Here is an 18,230-nt window from a genome sequence, read left to right as displayed (position 1 = left end):
GCCACATGTGCGCATAAAAGAGTCCTACGAAGTGGTAGGCATAGCAGCTAATATCAACATCCGTCTTTTTACCTCTTTTAGAACAAATGTCAACCCACCATATTCAAGCTGATCTGAAGGCTGCACGAACTGTTCATCTTTATACACAGTCCTCAATACACATGCCTCATCATCCTAAGAGTCTTCAACCATGAGAGCACCATCAACAATGAAACCAACCTGCCTTCTTGGAATAGGTGGTGATAACTTGATTTAAGAGTTAATTACAACAATAAATAAATGCACATAAAATGAAATACACACTTTACCATAACATTCTTGGACAGTAGACTCCCTGTTGGCCCCAAAATTGGCGCCCCTTGCGGTATTTCTTTAGCTTTCATTCAATTGGAAGGAGTACAACTTGAGATTCTTCAATCTCCTCCTGCTAACCAATTGCTCTTGCTATCATAAATGACCAGCAAGCCTTTTGGGTCATTTGCCCCTTGATTCACCCGGGACTTCTTCTCCAATTTGACCCTTGGCTGGCCAAATGCTGCCCCAAATCAATTCGGGATGGACTGGCTCCTGAAATCCCTTGATAGTCTTCAATTATCAGCTGCTGATTTCAGTCCCTTGAGCCTTCAATCTTTGGCACGGATCCCAAGGTGGCTGCTAAACCCTAATTTTTGCTGTAATTTAGGGTTTACTGCAGAAATTACAGATCAGCCCACCAAAAATGGCTGAGATCTCCTCCGAATGGCTAAGAATTGCTGAGAATAACTGAGCATAGGCTGAAGAGATGAGAGAATGCTGTAGAGAGAGAAAATTCTGAGATTTGTTGCGAAGAACCGATCAAAATCAGCTGCTGCCCTGCTGTACCAGCCCCAAATGGATGCACCAACAAAATAGGAGCATCAGAGACTGTGATCTTCAGGTGAAAGTGCATCAATAGCAATTGCCAACTTCCCAAGGTCAAGAATATGCAATTTCCATCACCAAAATGGTCTCCAATGGCTGGAAAATGGCCCCAAAAGCTAGCAGCAATAGTCCAACACCTCTTTCCAATAGCTCCAAAATGAAAAAACGAGATTTCCCTCTTCCTTCAGCCCTATTTAGCCTTTCCCCCACTTGCATGGGAAAGTTTTGCCAAGTGGCAGCTTTCTTGATCCATTTTCAGCAATTTCCAGTCATTTAATTAATTTTCAGAATTAATTAATTTTGAAAATTAATTCAACCCTTAATCCATGCCCAGAAAATTGGCCTTGCCCATCCAAAAATTAATTGGCTAGGCCATTTGCAACCCAAAGTGGTCCCATGCATTAATTGACCCTTGGACAAGCATTAATCCATTAATTAATGCCTAGTCCCTAGTGTCACCACTAGCACTTAATGGCCAATTAATGGTCCTAGGGGCAAACTAGCACCAAAATTCACCTAGAATCTAATAAGTGTAACTTGTTACAACTTTTGCCTTTGACACCCAACTTATTCACAGGGTCCTTCGGCCTTCGACTGTGAAAAAGTAGCTTGCACCTCACATGTGCAACATATGTGCATCTTTTAATTGCACATTTGATTAATCCTTTAATCAAATGTAAATTAAATATAAGCAAAGCATCAAATTTTCACGTCCTCGTGAGAAACCACCCCCTTGAAATCCTTGCAATCGCCCTCGATTGCACTGTAATATGTCAAAGCAAACAATATTGCACTGGAATTTTCACAAGGCATCATAGTCAACACAACATTGACCACTACTGGCTAACTATCTCATATGCCCACCATTTGCTGAAAATTTCCAGCTAGCATAAACATAGCATAAAGCTCAACAATAGTCTAGAACTATTGCCAGAAACTCATCGAATGCATCCCAAACTCTTGTTTCTCAACAGTGCTAACTACACAACCATAGTAAAGCATAAACCAAGCCGAAACCATGGCTGAATTGTCAATGGCATTCAGTACACATGCTGCTGTCCATAGAACCAGCTGAATACCACTGAAACTAATGATCATACACTGAAAACTAGCACTCGGTAATCAGTCTCTCATGATCATAACTTGATGCAAATGTACAATTTCAAAGCTGCAGTGAAAAGCATACCCATTTGCATACATACCACAGTGACTAGTACACTGAATAGTGACATACTGTCAGCACAGTACCTTGGATGCATGCTGAATACATCCGAGATCCACTATACACGAGAGCAGTCCATTCCTGGAGGAGTGGAAGTGCTACCTCCCCCTTGAGTATCAGGTGGTACTCTGGACCCTTGCCCTGCTGAACCTGAAAGAGCCCGATCCAAAGTCGGCTCTAACTAAAAGGCATCAAGGTAAAGCTACAACAACTGAGGATGGTCTACCAAGTCATCCTCTTCCATCCATTTAGCATCCATTGGTGAACAGTTGTGAAACTTCACCCAATAGCTTATGGAAGCTTTACCTTTGACCTTTTCTCTTTATGTGCCAAAATCTGCTCGGATACCAATATCTCATTCAGCTTCTCTACATTGGACTGAATTTCAGCAAATACATCCTTAGGCACATCAGCATAAAAAGGCCTCAACAAGCTCACATGAAAGGCATAGTGCATTTGCTAGTGTAGAGGCAATTTCCATGATAGCCAGCATTAAACGGAGCATTTGCATGACCAGCACTTATTCCTTGAGCCCCAAAAGCACAACGGGGTACCGATGCTTGCCCATATGCGTGATTTTGCATACCATGCATCATACCAATGCCGCCATACATCGGATTATGCATTCCATGAGCCATACCCGAGTACATTGGGCTATGCAAGCCATGCATTGGTTGCTGAAAGTTATGGGGAGGTGTGCCATACATTCCCACATTCGGTCGCTCACCCACCATAGCATGAAAAATTGTGCTACCACCAAAGTAAGCTGGCTGCCCTAAATTCTCATGCAAACCTTACTGTCCAAAAACCATTTGCATTTCTTGCCCAACTGGCACCAACTGCTTTTCACCATGAGCATCTTTAGAAGCATCTTGAGAAGGCTTTGGCTTGTTCTTCGGTGCATCTTGCCGTCCCAAAATTCTAGAAGAGGATTTTCTCTTCTTGCCCTTGTTGTCCTTTGTAGGAGTGTTCAAAAACCGAGTAAACTGAGGATCTTTTGCCAATTCAGTAAAGGTATTGGCTGCTGCCCTCATTCGATTCTTGAATGCATCATCGAATTCCATTTCCCCTTGTTGATCATCATCCTCTTTCTGCATTGAGGATCCAACATCTTGGCCTTCAGCCACATTTTCAGCATGATGTCCATGATTTGTGCCTTGTCCAAGATCAAGCATTGCATTTTCTTCCCCATGTGAATGTGCATCATGAGAGGCATCATCACTGCTTGATTGCATCCCACTGTATGAAGACATCTTGCTGTAGTTTCTCAGCTAAGCACAAAGATTAGCACTAGCACAAAGCTTTGGCTTGCAATCAGGTGCCTCGGGCCCACCAAATCAAGAGATTTGATGTATCCCAGCAATGGAACCATGAAACCAGCCTGCCTTCTTGGAATGGGTGGTGATAACTTGATTTAAGAGTTAATTACAACAATAAATAAATGCACATAAAATGAAATACACACTTTACCATAACATTCTTGAACAATAGACTCCCTGTTGACCCCAAAATTGGCGCCCCTTGCGGTATTTCTTTAGCTTTCATTCAATTGAAAGGAGTACAACTTGAGATTCTTCAATCTCCTCCTGCCAACCAATTGCTCTTGCTATCATAAATGACCAGAAAGCCTTTTGGGTCGTTTGCCCCTTGATTCACCCGAGACTTCTTCTCCAATTTGACCCTTGGCTGGCCAAATGCTGCCCTAAATCAATTCGGGATGGGCTGGCTCTTGAAATCCCTTGATAATCTTCAATTATCAACTGTTGATTTCAGTCCCTTGAGCCTTCAATCTCTGGCACGGTTCCCAAGGTGGCTGCTAAACCCTGATTTCTGCTGTAAATTAGAGCTTACTGCAGAAATTACAAATCAGCCCACCAAAAAAGGCTGAGATCTTCTCCGAATGGCTAAGAATTGCTGAGAATGGTGGAGCATAGGCTACTTCAGGTCACATCTGTGCGCTCGTCTCCCATTCATCCAAACTCAGATGGCGGAATGAGCGAACTAGGTCTTCATGAAGGTGAAAGTCCTCCTCCCTTGAAGATAGGAAAGAGATGAAATACTGCTGTAGAGAGAGAAAATTCTGAGATTTGTCGCGAAGAACTAATCGAAATCCGCTGCTGCCCTGCAGTACCAACCCCAAACGGATGCACCAACAACAATAGAAGCATCAGAGATTGTGATTTTTAGGAGAAAGTGCATCAGCAGCAATTGCCAGCTTCCCAAGGTCAAGAATATGCAATCTCCATCACCAAAATGGTCTCCAACGGTTGGGAAATGGCCCCAAAAGCTGGCAGCAACAGTCCAACACCTCTTTCCAACAGCTCCAAAATGAAAAACCGAGATTTCCCTCTCCCTTCAGCCCTATTCAGCCTTTCCCCCACTTGCATGGGAAAGTTTTGCCAAGTGACAGCTTTCTTAATCCATTTTCAGCAATTTCCAGTGATTTAATTAATTTTCAGAATTCAACCCTTAATCCATGCCCAGAAAATTGACCTTGCCCATCCAAAAATTAATTGGCTAAGCCATTTGCAACCCAAAGTGATCCCATACATTAATTGACCCTTGGACAAGCATTAATCCATTAATTAATGCCTAGTCCCTAGTCTCACCACTGACACTTAATGGCCAATTAATAGTCCTAGGGACAAACTGACACCAAAATTCACCTAGAATCTAATAAGTGAACTTGTTACAACTTTTGTCTTTGACACCCAACTTTTTCACAGGGTCCTTCGGCCTTCGACTATGAAAAAGTAGATTGCACCTCACATGTGCATCTTTTAATTGCACATTTGATTAATCCTTTAATCAAATGTCAATTAAATGTAAGCAAAGCATCAAATTTTCACGTCCTCGTGACAAACAGCCCATATGCAAAGCAATTCCTGCATCTGGAGCTATATATTTCTTTGGGCACTAAAATGCCCCAACTTGCTACAGAAGTTCCCATAAGAGAAGCAATGGCTTGCAAAAGTGCCCAATTTCAAGCAAAATACAAAGGATGCATCTCAGTACAATTTAGACACAACCAATTAGATCTTTTACAAGCAGTATACCACAACATGCACACATGGTTGTGATTTGTGGCTCTCAAACTAGAGGAAACCAAGATAGTGTCAATAGCTGCCATAGCATCTTTCAGCAAAGGCTAATAGTACAATACACAATGGGACAACCCTCTTCTTCCACCCACAGTAAGCATTCCTATCAAAGCAAACATTGCAAGTTTGCCATTTGTCACGAGGATGTGAAATTTTTAAGATGCTTTGCTCTTACTAGTAACATTTGATTATTTTAATAATCAAATGTGCAATTTTGTAAGACAAATGTGCTGCACATGGCAATTATTTCATGGTAACAGGCCAAGGATCCCAAGGGAGCAATGGGTGTCAAAGATAAAGCTGAACAAGTTATGCCATTTGGGTTTTCAATGTCAGTTGGTGTCACTTTTAGCCTTGGCCATTAAGTGTCAATGGTGACACTAGGGATTAAGCACTAATTAATTAATTTGTGCCTATCCAAGGGTCAATTAAGGCTAGGGACCACATGGGTTTGCAAATGGCCTAGCCAATTAAATTGTGGATGGGCACATCAAATTTTGGGCAAGGCTTTAAGGGCTGAAATTAATTTTCAAAATAATTGGTTGAAAATTGCTGAAAAATAGGATTAGAAGGCTGCCACTTAGCAAAAATACCCACGCAATAGGAGAGAAGTTTTTTTGGAGCTGAGAAAGACTCATCGAGTGCATTGAGCCTATGGGAGAGAGAGAGAAGGTGCTGCTAATCAGTTTTTGAGCCAGAAATCAGTCATTTAATGCAAGTGATACCTGCCACAAGCCATTTGTGATCAAGTGACAGCAGATTGGGACACATCAAGGGCTGGTGACAGTATTTAATGCAGGCAACAACATATTTGTGGCATCAGGCATCAAGCAACAGCATTTTACTGCTGATCTGACAAGGCAGCAATCAGAATTAGGGGTTTTCCCACGGGGTAACTCTGAATTTTCTCTCCCCTCAACTTTCTCTCACCTTCTCCAATCCATTCTTTGAGTATCTCAGCATTTTTCAGCCAATTGAAGATGTTTTCAATCAAATTTGGTGGGCAGCAGTGAGATTTTTGCTGTAAACCCTAATCCTCAACAGAAATTAGGATTTAGCAACCACCTTGGGACCCATGCCAGCAGTTGCATCGTACACTGTAATCTGTTGGATATAAAGGCCCTTACGCTACTCCTGTGTATATATTTATTTACACGTGTAAACGCACCCTTGTGGGTGTAAGTGTACCGTACCCCAAGTATAAATACATTCTTATATTCTATGTGTACCACACTAGTACACACCGATCTCTTGATTCTCCACTCCCTCACTCCATCGCACTGTTGAACACACCCTGAGTGCTTCCTCTCATGCCCTTCAAACTGGTATCAAAGCATTGGCAAGAGAGAGTGCGTTTCCCGAGGATAGTGACAGGCAATCACGAACAATCAATGGTCAGTTTGACCAGCGAGAGTGAGGCAACAACAAGCGTGACCAATCAAGCAACACCGTTTCAGGCTAGGCGCAATCGTGACAAGCAGCTCATGTTTTCTACATGCAACAGCTGTCCAGAGCAGCTCATAGGCAGGTCGAACTGCAGCAGGCAGCATGTCAAACAGACGCACGACCTGCGGCGCAGTCCTAGCAAGCAACGGGCGACGAGCGACACATCACAAGTCAACAGCCTAGCTCCTCAACACATTTTCACTCTTTTTTGACATTTCTTAAATTTCTTCCAGCAAGCAGGTCCGCCTGTTCATTAACGGGGTGTCACGCGTGCAAGCACAATGCTCAGATCTGTGTAGATTTATGCCCGAATATTTGGGGTTTTTCCCAGATTTGATGCTGCCCATGCAGAATAGTGACATCTAACCCAAAAATTGCAAACTTTGTGCACATTTGGACCCCAAATTTTGGGGGGTTTGCAGAATTTGTGAAATTTGGGGGTTTTGCAAAATTTGTGAAATTTCTGCAACATTTGCCCGTATTTAATACTCGGGATGATGAATTAATGCAATTGCGGCAAATTCATTGCAAAAAATTTGAGGCTTCTCGCATCAGTGATGCATTTTGAGCCAATTTGTGCTTTGACAGTGAAATTACAGCAAATTCACTACTGAGTGGGAAAAATTTGGACTTGGGATGTATCAAATGTTGTAAAAGGGCAGCTTCCCTTAGTATATGTATTGTTGAATGCTCACTATGCAGTGAAACAATGGTACATACAGCACTTGGGCTATTGCATTTGGGCATTACGGTGATGTATTATTGAAGTGGGAGCTGTCATTTATGTATATGCATCAGATTTGATTCATGTACAAGTGTGTGTACTTGTACACCTTTGGAAGTGCAAGTGTGTGTGTCATGAGGACATGTATTTTTGAAACCTCACTTAACATGTAGATTAATTTTTAATCACATGGTTAAGTAAATGTTGCACATGTGAGATCTAACTGGGGTTAGAGTCAATTTACGAGCCCGGGTCCTGAAGAAATCTCGGGATGTCAAAGGCAAAAGTTGCTATAAGTTATGCTGCATAGGTACTTGGTGGTATCTGGTGCCAGTTGTTGGCCTAGGTCATTCATTTGGCCATAAATGCCAATTTGATGACACCAGTTTGATGACACCAGAGAAGTGGCGTTTAATGGTACCTAACGCCAATCTGATGGTCAAAGATGGCACAAAGATACTCGAGAAAGGAAGTTGCCTAGCCAATTTAATTATTGGCTAGTCGGATTATTTTTCAGGGCACCGAAATAATTATTAGATTAATTTTCAATATTTAAAGACTAAAAATTAATATTTAATTATGGATAATGCTGGAAAAACCATTTGGGAAGGCTACCACTTGTCAAAAATGCCCGTGTAAAAATGAAAAACGTCTTTAGAGGCTAGAGACAAGCATTTTTAGATATTCAGCCTGCAAGAGAGAGAGAGAAAATGTTGCTACTCTGATTTGCAGCCATTGGAGGACCTTCTAAGGCAGCCAGGGGCAAGAGAAGACCGACCAACAACCAGTGACAACATCTACAGGTTGTTAAGACAGAACAGCAGTAGTAAATGACTGCTTTTCTTCAGTTCTTTGCATCTACAAGTTGTTGAGACAGGGCAGTAGTAGTAAATGACAGATTTTCTTCAATTCTTCGTGAAGAAAGTCTCAATTTTCTCTCTCCTCAACATTCTCTCTCATCTCCAAGCCTTGCTCCAAAGATTGCAACATTGAGATCACCAGAAGCTGAGCAATTTCAAAATTCTTTGCTATAAACCCTAATCTATAGCAAAAATTAGGGTTTAGCAACAGCCTCGGTAAGCATGCCAAAAATTTGAAGCTCCAAGACTTGGATTCAATAGGACTGAAGCTGTTTTTAACCTATTCAAGTGGAGGGACCAACAAATCATTGAATTTGGGGCATTTTCCATCTCCATCAAAGTGAGTGAAGGCCAATTGATTGCCCGAATCAAGGGGCAAATCAAATTTAAGACTTGCTGGTCATTTTGAACAGCAAGGGGTGTTGAAATACCAAAAGGAATTGGAAGAATCCCATTGTACATCAACTTCTTCTTTAATTAAGTTAAATAAATACCGAAAGAGGCGCCAGTTTTGGGACCAAGAGGGTGTCCAATGTCCAAGATTATATGGTAAAGCGTACTTTTCAGTTTTGTGAATTTATTAATTGCTGTAAATAGTACTTAATCAGGTTATTTACCACCCTATCCAAGGAGGAAGGCTGGTTACAATGTGTACTTGCTGTTATATTCAGCAACCTTACCATTGGCTGAAAGTATTCAACATTTTATAGTAGTCTTTTATTGTTGAAGATGGCTGGCAGTGCATCTACATCTGACACAAAGAACCTTTTTGAGATTCGTAAATTTAATGGCAATGGCTTTGATCTTTGGAAATATCATATACAGGGTATACTTTTTTCTAAAGGACTGTGATGATGCTTTGGCAGAACAAAAGCCTGTTGCTTTGTCAGATAAGGGTTGGGCTAAAATGAATAAGAAAGCCATTACTTACATTAAAATGGCTATGACAAATGATATCTCGATTGATATCAAGGGACTTACCACCACTCTTTATGAAGTTTGGGAGAAACTCAAGGCTACATATGAGAATACGACTCTTATCAGTCAGGTATGTCTCATGTGAAAGTTAGTGAACTTGAAGCTTGATGAGTCTAAGTCTACCTCAGAGCATTTAAATGCTTTCACTAGTATTTTGAGTGAGTTACAGGATGCAAGCTTACCAGCTTTTGATCCTATACTGAGGACTATCCTGTTGAAGCGTTGGTTGTCATTAAGCAACAACCCCAACTTGACATTTGATGGTGTGTGGTTCTATTCTCAATGAGGAGATTAGACACAAGGCAAGTAGGGAAAACACTGGATCAACCTACAATGTAAGAGGACGAACTGAAAAGAGGTCAAATGTTGCAATAAAAGAACAAAAATCGCGGCAAAGCAAGGAAAAATAGCAAGATGTCACTTGCTATCAATGTGGATGCAAAGGGCATAAAAAGGCTGATTGCAAGTACTATAAAAGGGAGCAAGAATGCAAGAAGCACGCTAATGCAAAAGGCAAAAAGAATGAGAAGGATAGCAGCTCTACCTCTAAAGAAACAAAAAAGGCAAATGTGGTATCTAATGTTGTTATTGAGGAGATAGAAGAAGATAAAGATGCCGATTTACTGGTTGCATCTTCAGATCCACATGCTATGACAGCGGAAGACATATATATCACTAAAAGGGATGTGATGCATGCCTTGTTGTCTGCTCATGAGGTTTTGTCACAATCAAAAAAAATGAGAAGGATGGCAACTCTGCCCCTAAAGAACCAAAAAGGCAAATGTGGTATCTAAGGTTGTTATTGAGAAGACAGAAGAAGATAAAGATGCCGATTTGCTGGTTGCATCTTCAGATCCACATGTTATGACAGTGGAAGACATGTATATCACTAAAAGAGATGTGATAGATGCCTTGTTGTCTGCTCATGATGGTTTGTCACAATCGTGGATTGTTAACAGTGGTGCTTCATTTCATGTAACCCCATCTTTCGAGTGTTTTTCTTCTTTTCTAATGATGCATGGACGATTGTGTCACAAAGCAATTAAGGCCTAGAGTTATCACTGAAAGTCATGCTCCTCCGTATGCAAGATACAAAGGTATTGATGCCACGGTCAAGACAGTGGAGCATTTTTTTTATTGGCCAGCTTTGAGGCATGACGTAGAACAATTTGTTAAGACATGCATCGTATGTCAAACGGTAAAGCATAATAGGCAAAAGATGTCGGGTTTGTTACAGCCCTTACCTATTCCAAATAGGCCTTGGCAGAGCATTGCAATAGACTTTATTTTTTAGCTTCCTAAGACACCTACAAGGAATGATGGAATGATGGACTATCATTTGTAAGTTTAGCAAACAAGCCCATTTCATTCCGGTAAGGAAGAAAATAAAGGCTGACTATATGGTACGATTGTTTTTGCAACACATCTTTAAGTATCATGGTATGCCAGAGTCGATCATTAGTGATCGAGACGCCCGGATGGCCAGTTTATTTTGGAGGGGGTTGTTTGAGAATATGGGTACCATGCTAAAATTATCATCATCCTTTCATCTGCAGATAGATGATCAGTCTGAGGAAGCAAATTCCACAATGTTAGATCTTTTGAGGTGCTATGTTTCAGACCACAAGACATGGTGGGAGTAGCATTTGCCCTTGGTTAAGTTTGCTTACAACAAAACAATGCATAGTTCTACAGGCAAAGCTCCATTTGAGGGGGTTCAGAGTGGTAAGAAGGTACCACCTATTCTGCAAACTAAGGATAAGATCTTTGAGGCTGATCGTTACATGGAAAACTTGGATGTAGCCTATGCAAAGATAAAATATACACTTCAGAGATCGCAAGAGAAGCAAAATAGGGTAGCTGATCGCCACATACATGCTTTGTAGTTTGTAGAGGGTGATTATGTCTTGCTACGTTTTGAAAAGGCAAGACTGAAAAAGATGAAAGGAAGAGAAAGATTGTATCCGAAGTTAAGTATGAGATACTATGGGCCCTTCCAGGTGTTGGAGAAGATCAGCAATGTAGCATATCGGCTGAAATTACCTCCACATTCGCGGATACACAATGCCTTTCATGTCAGTTTGTTGAGGCCTTTTCATGGTGATGTGCCAGCGGATATGTCTGTTGAAATTCAGCCTCAAGTTAAGGAGCTGGATGAGATTTTGATACCTGAGAAAATTTTGGTACATAAAGAAAGAAATGTCAAAGGTAAAGTTTCTAGGAGATACTTGGTGAAATTTTAGAATTATTCACCAATGGATGCCAAATAGATGGAAGAGGACGACTTGGCAGACCATCCTCAGTTGTTGCAGCTTTACCTAGATGCCTTTCAATTAGGGCTGACTTTAGTTCGGACTCCGTCAGGTTCAGCAGAGCAAGGGTCCGAAGTATAGCCTGATGCTCAAGGGGAAGGTAGCACTTCCACTCCACTTATGGACAGCTCTCATATGTAGTGAATCTCGGATGTATTCAGCATGCATCCAAGGTATTGCACTGATAGTATGTTTGCCATGAGGTCACTACTAGTGTACTAGTCACTATGAGATGTATACAAATGAGTATGAGTTTCACCCACGCACTGAAACTATACTTTTGCATCAACTTGTGATCAATTTGGCATGAATTTTCCCTCAATTTTGAGACAAAATTTCTTATTTCTTTTAGATTGGTTTTTTATCAGCTTGGGAACCGTTTATGGTCACTTTTGGAATCAATTTTGTATCAGTTTTTGCATTGATTGTTGGTCAGTTATTGCAATGAGTTTGTGATTAGTTTGGGGTCACATTTGCAGCAATTTGTTATCAGTTCTCAAATCAGTAAGTGATCAATTTATGATCAAATTATGCTCAGTTTTCCATGGTTTACATCTGCTTCCATGGACAACAGCATATGTTATGATGCCATTGATGTTTAGCCATGGTTTATGTGGATTGGAATTTCCACAAGGCATCATAGTTAACACAACATTGCGCAATGTTGCTCAACCATTCCATATACCCAACACATGCTGAAAATTACTAATCAATCATAACATAACATAAGACTCACAAAGTATCTCAAAAACATTGCCAGATTATCATATGTTATGTCTATTTCTCATAAGCTCAACTCATCTGGCAAAACCAAACCATAGCATAGCATAATCAAATCGGCATTCCTTTGGATGTGGATCCATTGCTTGATAACACAAATCATTGGATGAGAAGCTCTACACGTGTTAGGAGACCTATAAGGAGGTTCGATCCCTCTTGGAACTGCATTTTACTTAGATGGGGGTGAGCCTCTTACATATGAAGAGGTATCATCATGTGAGTTTAAAAAAAAGTGAGAGCTAGCTATGTAGGAAGAAATGAAGTTACTATATCAGGATGATACTTGGGATTTGGTTCCATTGCCTAAATATAGGAAAGCTATTCCTAACAAATGGATCTATAAAATCAAGTGTGTGGATGGTAAACCCAAATACAAAGCCAAGCTTGTGGCTAAGGGCAATACACAGAAAGAGGGGATTGACTTTCAGGAAGTCTTTTCATCTATTGTCAAAATGGCCACTCTTAAGGTATTGTTTGCTATTGTAGCATTTATGGATCTTGAACGTGATCAAATGGATATTAAAACTACATTTCAGAATGGTGATTTAGAAGAAGAGTTATATATAAAACAACCAAAAGGCTTTGTTACGCCAGGAAAGTAGCACTTGGTATGAAACCAGTCTTCCTTACGTGGATGGGTGGTAAATCCTTGATTACAACTTAATTACAGCAACAAACAATTAGTGCAAATCTGAAAATACAAATTTACCTACTAATCTTGGACAATGCACACCCGATTGGCCCCAAAATTGGTGTCCCTTTCGGTATTTCTTTAGATTTATAGAAGAATAAGTTGATTTACAATGGGATTCTTCCAATCCCTTTCAGTATTTCAACTCCCCTTGCTGTGATGAATCACCAGCAAGTCTTTAATCCGATTTGCCCCTTGATTCGGGCAATCAATTGGCCTTCATCCGCTTTGATGAAGATGAAAAATGCCCCAAATTCAATTATTTGCTGGTCCCTTCATTTGAATAGGCCAAAAACAGCTTCAACCCTCTTTGAATCCAAGTCTTGGAGCTTCCAATTTCTAGCACGTCCAAATGTTGAGATCTTTGGAGCAAAGCTGTGAAATGGCTAGGAGATAAGAGGGAAAGCTGTAGAGAAAGAAAATTCAGAATTTTGTTGCGAAGAATGACTGAAAATCAGTCAAATGCAGTTGCTGCCCTACCACAACAGCTTATAGATGCAAAGAACTGACGAAAATTAATCATTTACTGCCATTGCCCTATCTCAACAACCTATAGATGCTGTCTCCTGATGTTGATTGGTCTTCTCCTACCCTTGGCAACCTCAGAAAGTCCTCCAATGGCTGCAAATCAGACCAGGAGCCTCTCCTCCCTCTCTCTTGCACGCTGAATTTATAAAAATGCCTCTCTCCAACCTCTAAAGACGTTTTCAATCTTGAATGGGCATTTTTGACAAGTGGCAACCTTCCCAAATGGTTTTTCCAACATTTTTCACAATTAAAATTTAATTTTCAGCTTTTAAATACTGAAAATTGATCTAATAATTATTTTGATACCTTGAAAAATAATCTGATTGGCCAATAATTAAATTGGCTAGGCAACTTCCATTTCCAAGTGTCTCTGCACCATCTTTGACCATCAGATTGGCGTTAGGTACCATTAAACGCCACTTCTCTAGTGTCACAACTGATAATTATGGCCAAATGGATGACCTGAGCCAACAACTGACACCAAATATCACCAAGTACCTATACGGTATAACTTATAGCAACTTTTGCCTTTGACATCCCGTGATTTCTTTAAGTCCCGGGCTCATAAATTTACTTTAATCTCGGTTGCATCTCACATGTGCAACATTTACTTAATCATGTGATTACAAATTAATCCACATGTTAAGTGAGGTTTCAAAAATACATGTCCTCATGACAGTCCTCCCCCTTGGAATCCTAGCAATCATCCTCAATTGCACTGCCAAATCCATCAAAAGCAAAGTACTACACTGTAATTTCCATAGGGCATCATAGTCAACACAACATTGCGCACTGTTGTTCAACAATTCCTATGCCCAACATATGCTGAAAATTACCAGCCAACATAACATAGCATAAGACTAACAAAGAATCTCAAAAACATTGCCAGATTATCATGTGACATGTCCATTTCTCATGAGCTCAACTCGTTTGGCAAAATCAAACCATAGTATAGCGAAAACCAAGCATAAACCATGGCTAAAACATCAATGGCATTATAGCATATGCTGTTCTCCATGGAACTAGATGTAAACCATTGAAAACTGAGCATAATCTGATCATAAATTAATCATTTGCTGATCTAAGAATTAATCACAAGCTACTGTAAATGTGACCCCAAACTGATCCCAAACTTATTGCAAAAACTGATCAGCAATCAATGTCCATGGATGGGTGGTAAATCCCTGCTTACAACTTAATTACAACAACAAACAATCATTGCAAATCTGAAAATACAAATTTACCTACTAATCTTGGACAATGCACACCCGATTGGCCCCAAAATTGGCGTCCCTTTCGGTATTTCTTTAGATTTATTAAAGAAGAAGTTGATTTACAATGGAATTCTCCCAATCCCTTTCAGTATTCCAACTCCTACTTGCAAGTCTACTAGCCAGTACATATTTACCTTGACAGGTGGAGCAATTTCTTGGTGCTCTAGACTGCAAAAGATAGTAGCACTTTCTACCACTGAGGCTGAATATATTTCAACCACTGAAGCTTTGAAAAAAGTTGTTTGGCTTAGTCGTTTGGTCAAGGATTTTGGGCTGCCCACCAAAACACCTATACTTGGATGTGATAGCCAGAGTGTTGTATGCCTGGCTAAGAAAGCCACGTTTCATGCACATACCAAACATATCGATGTGCAGTATCACTTTTTCAAACACGTTCTAGATGATGGTCTAGTCACACTGGCTAAGATCAAAACACAAGATAATCCTGCAGATGTTCTTACTAAAAGTCTTACAAAGGCTTACCATGAGCATTGCATTCAGCTAGTGGGAGTTGGTTAAACATACACTTAGGACCTTTAAGTGGGAGGTTGTTGGGTGTAAAGGTCCTTACGCTACTCCCGTGTATATATTTATTTACACATGTAAACACACCCTTGCGGATGTAAGTGTACCGTATCCTAAGTGTAAATACATTCTTTTATTCTTTGTGTACTACACTAGTAGTACACGCCCATCTCTTGATTCTCCTCTCTCATTGCACTACACTACTGAACACACCTCGATTGACGCACACACTACCTGAGTGCTTGCTCTCACGCCTTTCAAAATCAACAACTGAAATTCAAGGAATTATCAAGGATTTCATATGCCAACTTGCGGGTGTAAGTGTACCGTACCCTAAGTATAAATACATTCTTTTATTCTTTGTGTACTACACTAGTAGTACACACCCATCTCTTGATTCTCCACTCTCTCATTGCACTACACTAATGAACACACCTCGATTGACGCGCACACTACCTGAGTGCTTGCTCTCACACCTCTCAAAATCAACAACTAAAATTCAAGGAATTGTCAAGGATTTCATATGCCAACCCATCCCATTTGATTTGGGGCAACATTTGGCCAACTTGTGGTCCAGTTTGTCCAAGTCCTAGGTGAAAATCAAGGGGCAATTTGCTCGATTGGCTTGCTAATCATTTATGACAGCAAGGGGCTTTTGGATCAATAGAGAAGATGGAGATATCTCGGTTTGTACTCCATCCGACTGCAATACAAGTTAAAGAAATACTGCAAGGGGTGCCAATTTTGGGGCCAACAAGGTGTCCAATGTCCCAAAATGTTATGGTAAAGTGTGCATTTCAGTTTATGTTCATTTGTTAATTGTTGTAATTAAGTGCTTAATCATGTTTTACCACCCTCTCCAAGAAGGCTGGTTTCACATCAATCTCCATGGCACAACATAAACCAATCGACAATCAAAGAACAGGCAACCGTGTCACGAGATCATCACAATGCCTTGATTTTAGCAGCACCTCGTAAAAACCCCTTGGTCCCACAAAAATTTCATCCATACAATCCCCCTTGCAACAAGGATTGTAACCATTGATGGATCCAGTAAAGCATCAAGATCCTACCAATGAAGAAGAGGATAACTCCTCTTTCATGGAACACCGAAAAAGAATACAAGGTGGTCTTTGTATCCACGGTAGCATCCAAGACATCATCTTTATCCTGATCAAAAAATGCTTCTTTATTATGTTGTACACACTCACATAGCAATATGTTGGTGAACTCCAACACATGCTCCCGATCTGAATCCTCAGATTCATCAGGAGTAGATATAACCTACGCATAAGAGCACGCCTGATGCTCAGACTACCAAGGCTCTTCAAAATCCATCATCAAGGCATCAAAAGTGTGCTTGCTGTGTTTAACCAATGGCTGAACATCAGAACATGGCTGAACCTCAGGAACTGGTGCCATCATCTCAATATAGGGGACCATTTCTTCCCCGCGCCCCCCCCCCCCCCCATCAGCCTCAGAGTTGGGCCTCAAAGTGTCCACTACCGGATCAATGAAGGCAGCATTCAACTCTCACATGGTGATCAGCTTCCTGTCAGCAATCAGTGACCCTGGCTGAGGGCAATCTAGGATGGTTTCTCGCTGGACTGCAGGGCTGCGCACTATGTGACTGCATACCAGTGATTACACACACCGGACAGCAGGTCTTCTAGAGTGCATAATCTCTCTCTCTCTCTCTCTCTCTCTCTCTCTCTCTCTCTCTCTATATATATATATATATATGCACACTACAGATCTGTCTGCACAGAGTTGCTGCCCTGATTCAGGACGTTGCCTGCAGGCATGTCTCTATGTACGCTTAGGGACTCTACCCTGCTGCAGGGTGCTGCATGGACTGCAGCCCTGCTTGCATTGCATCAGCTGTACTCCCAATCTGGCTGAGTGGCACCGCCTGCCTGCCTGCATGAAGACTGCTACAGGTCTGTAGGGTGCTGCATGCTAGGTCTCTAGATCACATTGAGCAGGTCTGTAGGCCACTGGACTCTGTCAGTCCATCGTGCTGCCTTCTCTCTCTCTCTCTCTCTCTCTCTCTCTCTCTCTCTCTCTCTCTCTCTCATCACCTTGTGTAAAGCAGGAACAAGCAAAGAAAACCAAAGAAAAGTCTCTAAACCTTCTGCTGGCGTTGCATGGCCCTTTCTACCAGAAGAGCCCAACAGTCGGCGGTCTTTTCTAAGCCTCCCCAAGAACAAATGTACTCCTTGGAATGAGAGATTTACATATATTCCCTTCTAGTTCAGGTCACTGATTTACGGTAATATCTATGGCTTTTTTGGTTTCATTGTTGCCTTATGTAAAGCAGGAACAGGCAAAGAGACATGAAGTAAAACAGTCACCTAAGAAAGGGTTACAGTAGCTACAAAAGCCACACCAGCTATGGTGAGACTGCATAAGGCTACATTCCACGATCCTTTTCTCCTCTTAAACTGGTTACAAGAAGCTTGAACAATGGAGGATAAAGAGGAATGTAGAGGAAATTTTTTTACACTGCCAAATGTGATCTGTCCTCCTAACCTCTAAGACCATGGAATAGAACTTGTCTTCACAGAAATAACCCTAGCACTACCCCCTTGTTTCTTTATCTAACACATTCTCAATCAAGTGAACATACTCTTTACTCCCAAGTATTCAACCCCTGGCTTTTATGCAAAGTGCTAAATACTTTGCACAATCTAAGCTTGATTGGCAAAAGGTGAATCAAACATATGAATTTCACATCCTACAAACGGGAGCAATCAGGCACACTTTTTAGTACATCAACCTCCCCAACACACAACTATTGGCAGAAATGTAAGCGATCTTTGATTCTTACATTGTTAAACCCTGTTGTCCACAAGCCTTCACAATGTTTTATACTTGATCAAGAAGGAA

General features: G+C 41.0%; 1 protein-coding gene across 3 annotated transcripts in view; it reads right to left on the bottom strand.

The window, feature by feature from the left end:
* LOC148037468 (ATP-dependent zinc metalloprotease FTSH 5, mitochondrial-like) overlaps positions 1–18,230 on the bottom strand; it is a 48,059-nt gene that overhangs the window by 24,566 nt on the left and 5,263 nt on the right. The window lies entirely within an intron of this gene.

Source organism: Lygodium microphyllum, chromosome 4 (assembly GCF_053477565.2).
Source record: "Lygodium microphyllum isolate KBCC chromosome 4, Lygodium_microphyllum_v1.1.10, whole genome shotgun sequence".
Classification (NCBI taxonomy): Eukaryota; Viridiplantae; Streptophyta; class Polypodiopsida; order Schizaeales; family Lygodiaceae; genus Lygodium; species Lygodium microphyllum.
The sequence above is the reverse complement of the archived record's forward strand: the minus strand, read 5'-3'. Positions and strand labels throughout refer to the sequence as shown.